This window comes from Camelina sativa, chromosome 9, assembly GCF_000633955.1.
Source record: "Camelina sativa cultivar DH55 chromosome 9, Cs, whole genome shotgun sequence".
Classification (NCBI taxonomy): Eukaryota; Viridiplantae; Streptophyta; class Magnoliopsida; order Brassicales; family Brassicaceae; genus Camelina; species Camelina sativa.
In genome coordinates, this window is record NC_025693.1 from 806,571 (window position 1) to 815,057 (window position 8,487).

The 8,487-nt window shown below is 34.3% G+C and overlaps 3 pseudogenes; 2 read left to right on the forward strand and 1 right to left on the reverse strand.

Annotated features, from left to right (window-relative positions):
- On the forward strand, positions 2,676-3,629 carry LOC104714878 (annotated as a pseudogene).
- On the reverse strand, positions 5,221-7,449 carry LOC104714879 (annotated as a pseudogene).
- On the forward strand, positions 7,678-8,487 carry LOC104710100 (annotated as a pseudogene).

Consider the following 8,487-nt stretch of genomic DNA (forward strand, 5'->3'; position numbering starts at 1 on the left):
CATCTGTTGAATATAGAGTTGTGTCTTTTACAAACAGTTGTGTCTATTCAAATGTTCTCATCTTTAGAAAATAATAATAACAATCTGAAAAAATACCAAGAAGTAACAGTTGCCATTTTTCGTCATACTTTTTCATAAAATAAATAAATATATATATACTTTGACCGAAAATTTCAACTGTTGCATCTCTCTAAAAAGTTGCATCTGTTAAATGTAGAGTTGTGTCTCTTCCAAATAATTGTGTCTATTCAAATATTCAAATCTTTATATATTTATATATATTTGACTTCTCATCATTGTATTGAAATTTTCTTTATTTTATATTTTTGATAGAAATTTTTTACAGTTGCGTCTCTCTAAAAAATTGCATCCGTTGAATATAGAGTTGTGTCTTTTACAAACAGTTGTGTCTATTCAAATGTTTTCATCTTTAGAAATCTATATATAAATGATTTCTCATCATTGTATTCAAATATAATAATAACAATCTAAATAAAATGCCAACAACAGTTGCGATTTTTGGTAGTACCTTTTCATAAAATATATATATATATATATATTTTGATAGAAATTTTTAACGGTTGCATCTCTCTAAAAATTTGCCTCTGTTAAATGTAGAGTCGTGTCTCTTACAAACAATTGTATCTATTCAAATGTTCACATCTTTATAAATTTATATATAAGTGACTTCTCATCATTGTATTCAAATTTTCTTTATTTTTTTTTTTTTACAGTTGCGTCTCTCTAAAAAGTTACATCTGTTGAATATAGAGTTGTGTCTTTTACAAACAGTTGTGTCTATTCAAATGTTCTCATCTTTAGAAAATAATAATAACAATCTGAAAAAATACCAAGAAGTAACAGTTGCCATTTTTCGTCATACTTTTTCATAAAATAAATAAATATATATATACTTTGACAGAAATTTCAACTGTTGCATCTCTCTATATAGAGTTGTGTCTCTTTCAAACAATTGTGTCTATTTAAATATTCAAATCTTTATATATTTATATATATGTGACTTCTCATCATTGTATTGAAATTTTCTTTATTTTATATTTTTGATAGAAATTTTTTACAGTTGCGTCTCTCTAAAAAATTGCATCCGTTGAATATAGAGTTGTGTCTTTTACAAACAGTTGTGTCTATTCAAATGTTTTCATTTTTAGAAATCTATATATAAATGATTTCTCATCATTGTATTCAAATATAATAATAACAATCTAAAAAAAATGCCAACAACAGTTGCGATTTTTGGTAGTACCTTTTCATAAAATATATATATATATATATATTTTGATAGAAATTTTTAACGGTTGCATCTCTCTAAAAAGTTGCCTCTGTTAAATGTAGAGTCGTGTCTCTTACAAACAGTTGTGTCTATTCAAATGTTCACATCTTTATAAATTTATATATAAGTGACTTCTCATCATTGTATTCGAATTTTCTTTATTTTATATTTTTGACAGAAATTTTTTACAGTTGCATCTCTCTAAAAAGTTGCGTCTGTTGAATATAGAGTTGTGTCTTTTACAAACAGTTGTGGCTTTTCAAATATTTACATCTTTAGAAATCTATATATAAATAACTGCTCATCATTGTATTCAAATTTTCTTTATATTTGTATTAGTTAAAAGAGAATTTGTTAGAAATGACATCTCATCACTGTGAGAAATTTATTTCAGTTTGATATATTTTGTTAATCGTTGTAATATTTAATTATATTCAGTCTCTAGGTATACAACCATCTATTCATCGAGGGTTATCATTCTATTGGTATGAATCCAAACCGAAATTTTTGTTTTTAGCTGTTAAAAAATGTGGTTCAAGTTGGGTTTTCAGAAAATGAGAGCTTATTGGCTCGTATATGTTTGTTTAATTTTTTTGTCATAAGTATATATATATATATATATTCGTCTACTGCATGCTTTTTTATTAGAAAACTAATTGTATTATAGAAAACAATATGGATTTCTATATTTCTATTTTTTTAAAAAAATATATCTAATTATGAAATATCAAGGTAAAAATAAAAATAAAATATCACAGTTCGTTCTATTATATTTTCTACAGTTGGGAATATTCAGTCATTGGAAGATGAAAAACCGGTGATCAACAGAAAGTTTGACGGTTGAGATGATTGTCCAATAAACTATCTTGACGACAAAGACTTATCTATAACTTCATATAGGTTAAGGGAATTTTTATATTTAGTTCTAGTCATAATACACTCAAATTGAAATCTTAACAACAAAAGATACTGAATATGAAATATTATAAAATTTTGAAAAGGTTTTAGATTCTGACTGCCAAAAAAAAGAGGAGCGTGTGAGAGCAATGAACCCGGCCGTCCTTGGCCGACCATCTTCCTTAGACGCGCACATTGTGATGCTACATCATACACCTAAATGTTATTGTTATAAGTTCTAATTATTATTTTTCCCCTCTAATATTTATTATATTATTTATCTCTCTCCTCTCTGAGTGCGACGAAGAAGGCAATACTGAAAGCACCGTTTCGTTAATTTCTTTCCGGCCGGCGTCGCTTTCGGCGTCGGCCATATTTCTGTTTCATCGTTCGTTTACAGTTTTTTCTTTTTACATAAACTCTATTTAGATCCAGAGAACTTTATACGCATCTTCTTTGATTCATGAAAGGGTTTTCAAGTTTGCCCATGAGAAGAGATGTGTTTCATCGACAATTCAATCCATGGTGTCTGCCTCAAATCTATTCCCCTGTTCATATAAATCTGGGTTCGTTTTCAGAGAGTCATGATGCAAAGCCACCATCAGAGGCCTTGAAGACGGATCAAATCCCTCAGTGTTGGCATCACACCCGTCGAAGGACTGTTGAACTCGATAGATCTGAAACTCTCTCTTCCATAATTATGTGTTTCGGTTGGCTCTTTGTAGCCATCCATCTCTCTCGTAGAATGTTTTTCCGGCGTCCACAATTGTGTGGTTGTCGGCGTTTTGTCTCCGACTATGTTTCATCTTTCTGTAACCAATTAGCCATCGTTGGCCCAAGAATGAAGTGGCATTTTTGGCAGTTGTCTTTTCCCTCCGCCAAATGGTACGGAGATGTGATTTGGATTTTTGATCCTGGTATCATATTGTCTTGGATTGACAACGAAAGCGAATGGAAGAGATGCTTAATGCAGATATCGATTCATAGCCTCGGTTCGAGACAATGCCTAATGATATGGTGGTGAGAGAGCACATTATCTTTGGTTTTACAAATAGACTTTGGCAAATTTTTGGTTCGGTTTTCATTATGGATCACAGAATTTGGACAGCCATTAGTTATTAATTTCAATGGGGGCCTTTGGGGATGTCAACATGAAACGAGAGTTAGAAGATGGTACTTATCATGTCAGCATTTATGGACGTTAGCTATAACAAGGAATGATATCATCTCCCGTTGCTGGAGCTATGTTGTTGGGAAGCGATGTAACAGATGGATCGCAACCATTGATCGTTTCAAAGTTTATTGGAGTTTCGTCAAAAGAACGATAGCCAAACAAGAAAATAGGTTTAATAGGTTTAATAATCTATTAGCGTGTAAGGCTTACCAGAAAAAGCAGCGTTTAATTCATTTGTTCTTGTATATTCTTCTTCTTAATGTTTAATAATTTCTTGTTAGATGTGTATGTCATAAACTGACTATGTAAACTCTGTTTCAATTTTAATAAAGTAAAACAAGATGTTAAAAAAAAAAAAATTATTATATTATTTATTTATATGTGACTCGGAATAATTAACCAGCATCTTACGCGAAGAAAAATAAGTAATAAGTACATTTAATATTGGATTAACCATATATATATAATCTATTATAATTGCCAGAATGTTTAATGACTATAGGTTGTTTTGACTATAGGTTATATAACTGAGTTTTGATTCATATAAATAAAATATGTGATAATTTTCTGTTTAGTTATATTCAAATTTGAGTGGATTGGTAATTTTCTTACTGATTGACTGAATAGTAATATTTATATTTATTTTTTATGAAGTAAAAATTGATTTTGGAAATAGAAATATGTTTGAGTTATGCTAAAAAGGATTAAAATAATTAATAGAAATGAATTTAAACAAATCATTATGTCATTTTAAGAATGGTCCTCAATTAATATTTTTAATATTTGTAATTTATTATATGATTATTTAAGAAAATTTTATAGTGTCTTATACAATGTATTCATAATTTTATCATTTAAAAAAATATAAAAAAAAAATATAAAAATATAATCATTTACATATCATATTTGACAACAAGAGAATAAGTTGTAACGGTTCATAAAATATACAAAAATATGACTGTAAGCTTAAGAAGAGAAGACACGACTGTAGATTATATTTATTTTATTCTTCAGATATTAAAAAAATATTTTACGAAAAATTACGACAAAAAACACAGATAAAAAGTTACATTGAATCGGTGAAGTGACCTTAGTGCAGTGGCAGGAGGTAAGTCCATTTGTAGAAGGCACCATCACACCTGGGATCGAGTCCCGGCTCCTACGAATGTAGGAATTTGGCTAATGGGCCGGCCAGTTGTGGTCCAATGGTTGACAAAAAAAAAAAAAAGTTACATTGAAAAGATCCGAACGAAAGGTTACGACGAATAAAAGCGAACGAAATAACACGGCTGCAATGTTATCTCATGGCAGTTAATCAAAAATTGTTTAATTTATTGTATGTAGCATTGATAATTATTTATTTAATCATATGTGAAGGTAAGATTATTTTTTTAAGAATATTTTTTTAATAAAGATATAAATAATATTTTAAAAACTTGTATGTTTTTGAAATTTTTATTAGATGGTATAGGAATCTTAATAGTTTAATAAATAAATTTAATTAAAGAATTTTTGTAATAAAGATTTTACTAAAATGAGTACCCCGCGATATCGCGGGGGCTCCATACCTAGTACTAATTAATATGAATTAACTTAATTAAAAGTAAATAAATTACTACAGTTTCAAACAAACATAGCGAAACGACAAATAAATAAATAGTCCAAACGAGAGTATCTTGAAACAAAGACAGAAACGAAAAATAAGAGCTTCGAGGACAATAGAAAACTCAACCCGAATTCATTATCGCCCTCTCGAAGCTGCCGGCTGATCATGTCGCCGTTGGGTAGACACTCGTTTCTGCCAGATGCGGGTATGAAACAACCAAGTTTCAGGTATAAGATTTTTGAGCTTCCACGATTAGTAAGATGTCGAGCTCCTAGTAAGATGTAAATGATTCTGAAAAGGACGAAAACCAGTCCGGAATGCTTTCCTCAAACGTTTGCTCTTTGGAAAATCTTCTACCTACAAGAAACAAAGAGTAGGTATTTTGGAAACGTGAAAACATAAAACTGTGGAAACCAGCAAGTGTGCAAAACCAATTTCATGCTTTCTATCTCAACCTTTTCTCTTGCCTGCTCTAGGCGGTACTTTCGGTACATTCTCGCTAGGCGGCGGTCTAGGCGGTACATGCGCAGACTGGCTCGAATACGCTCAAGAGTACAAGACTCCTGCTTGACAAGGAGTGGAAAAAGTTAAAACAGATTGTTGCTTAGAAAAATGAAACAATGTATTGAGAGAGAACGCTTACTTCCCATGCATGTTCATTAGTTGAGAGATGCGTCATGAAATCATCAAAGCTTTTGCAATCACAACGGCACATTTTGCAATCAAACATTCCGGTAGATTCACCCCTTTGACTAGTGCACCTCTGAAGAACGTGTCTTCTTGTCTCAGAAACTGTGGAAGAAAAAAAAAACAGCTTCAGAAACAGCGTAATTAGATTTCAACAGTACTACGTAGTAGATGATGAGAGGAGAACAAATAAACCCCTGCCAGTAAGCTTTCCCAGAGCCACTCGGCAGAGGTGACCAGGGATAACATTTTGTAAGGCCTATATGAATAAGCCAGGAACATGTTGTATTTGCTAATTTGTTGATTCAAAGCAACAAATTTTGAGAAGTATTCCAGATTATCGGATATGATCATCAATGTAGCTGGAGGAGGATTAAGGTCTCGCCATTTCAAGAAATCGGACAACATTTTCTTGCATCTGAGTTCTGTTTCAATAAAAGGAAAGCATTGCACTATTGATATATATATATATATATATATATATATATATATAAAGTCGAGCTACGAGAGATGAATAACAAATGGACTAACTGTCAATGGCATGTGCAAGAGAGACTCCAGTGGAAGAGAGACTTCGCAGGAGATGATAAGGGATTTGTGATAGGTCGCCATAGGCAGTGATGGAAACAGGACCAGAGTAGCCTAGGTTCTTGAACGCCTCTTCTAAACTAGGACGGACCCGAGTAGCATCAAAACCCTCCGGAATGGGACAGTCCACCATGTCCCACCACACCACTATTTTAGCTGTGGCGTATTCAGGCTTGGCCGGGTAGTTCCTTCCCCAATCAGATGTTACAAAGGTAAGTTCTCGTTTGATAGGGTTTTCAACCTCCTGCGATAAACTAAGGTGTTAGTTGCTGCTCAAATAATAATTAATTAGAGCATGAATGAAACAAACAATTAATGTGGAGGGAGAGAGAGGATGCTTACTTGCGATGCATGGTTTCTGAATTTCCTCAGGCTTTGGGTATTGGATGTGCACGATTCAACATGCTTTCTCCTCGAGAGATGGTTTCTGAATTTCCTCAGGCTTTGGCTATCGAAATTGCACGATTTACAATAGAACATGGCAGCAGAGATCATAATTTCATGTTTATTAAACATGGCGTTCAACCATATTAATTCATCCCAGCCCAACTCTTCAGAAAATTCTTCATGTTTATTAACCATGGCGGTCGACCCTAGTAATTCATCCCAGCCCCACTCTTCAGAAAATCGCAGCACTGATCGCACTGATATTCTAGTACGAACCGAATAAGTCAGAAAGATGTTGTATAGCGTCTCTTGTTGTAGCCGGGCCAGATCTAAAGAGACGCCATCATCCTCCACCCGATCGTATACCTGATCGGATATGAACATTATTGTAGCCGGAGGAGGATTGTGACCTCGCCATTCCACCATATCCGAATACATGAGTGCGCATGTCCTTTCTGTTTCAGTAGTAGATTTTAAAGGAAACCCATTTCACTAATTGAAAAATATTTAAACCCTACATATAATTCCACAGATCGATAAAAAAAAAAATATATATATGGACTAACCGGAACTGGCATGTGCAACAGCGACTCCAGTGGAAGAGAGCCCCCGCAGGACATGATCAGGGTTTTGTGTTTGGTCGCCATAGGCAGTGATGGAGACAGGACCATAGTAGCCTAGATTCTTGAACGCCCCTTCTATACTCGGACGGACCCGACGAACATCATATCCCACGGGAATCGGACAGTCCTTCATGTCCCACCACACCGCTATTTTAGCTGTCGCGTATTCAGGCGCCGCCTTAAAGTTCGGCGGCATCCTCTCTACTAAACTAGGGAAACCACAAACGCTATCAGTTTTTCTTAGGTTTGCTGTATATATACACCAAACTAATGAAAGCCTCTAAAGGTGTGGGCTTACGAAATCCGATCTTTCTTAAAATTCTTATTATCCTTTATCTTGTGTCACAAGTCACTTGCCCAATTTTGATTTTTTCCTTTCGTTTTCAAGTTTTTGCTCTTCTAAATATGTAAACGGTAAAATAATATGGCGAATCTGCCGTATCTTCAGCTTTCTTCTTGCGTCGTCAGAGGCAGATTCTGTTCCATGAACTGCGATTTTGATCTCTGCCCAAGTATCGTGAGCCGCGGCTCCTTTGATTGCCGCGACGAAGGGTTTGCTCGATTCGAGTTCGGAAACCGTAAGAAGAAGAAGCCGTGGTGGTTGGATAATGATGATGACGATTATGATGATTGGATGAACGAAGAAGAAGAAGACTGGACTATGCTTTTTGAGGTATTTGCTTCGTGACTTCTTCTGTGACTTGATCCATGAACTGCGATTTTGATCTCTGCCCATGATTCTGTGTTTTTTTGTTTGTTTGTAATTGCAGGTATTTAGAACTTTTGAGTTGGATGCTTGCACCCATTGGCATGTCTTTACTTCTTGGAACAGTTTCCAACGCGGGTTTAGCGGTTCCTTTAGTACAGTCTCTGTTGTCTCTCATTGTGGTTAGTAAGGTCTGGAGCAGGCCAAGCTTTAGTAGGCCCTATGAAAAGAAGCAGAAGAGATACATTTTCAAGATCTGGGAGTGTAGGTAGTTCAAGAACAAGGAAAACTAAGCAAGGAGAAAACATGAGGAGTGGTGTGGATAAGGGAGGATACAAGCTGCTAAGTCATGGATGGGTAGGAGATGTTGATTCTAACAGCATGGATGGGATGATCTAGACACGCTAAGGGAGATTAGAAATGACTATCCGTCAAACGAGGATGTGAGTTAAGGAGAAGCCATTGCTCTTGAGGATGCTTATTGCTGCCTTCCCTTTTTTGGGTTCATGGACCAAATTGTTATTTTGA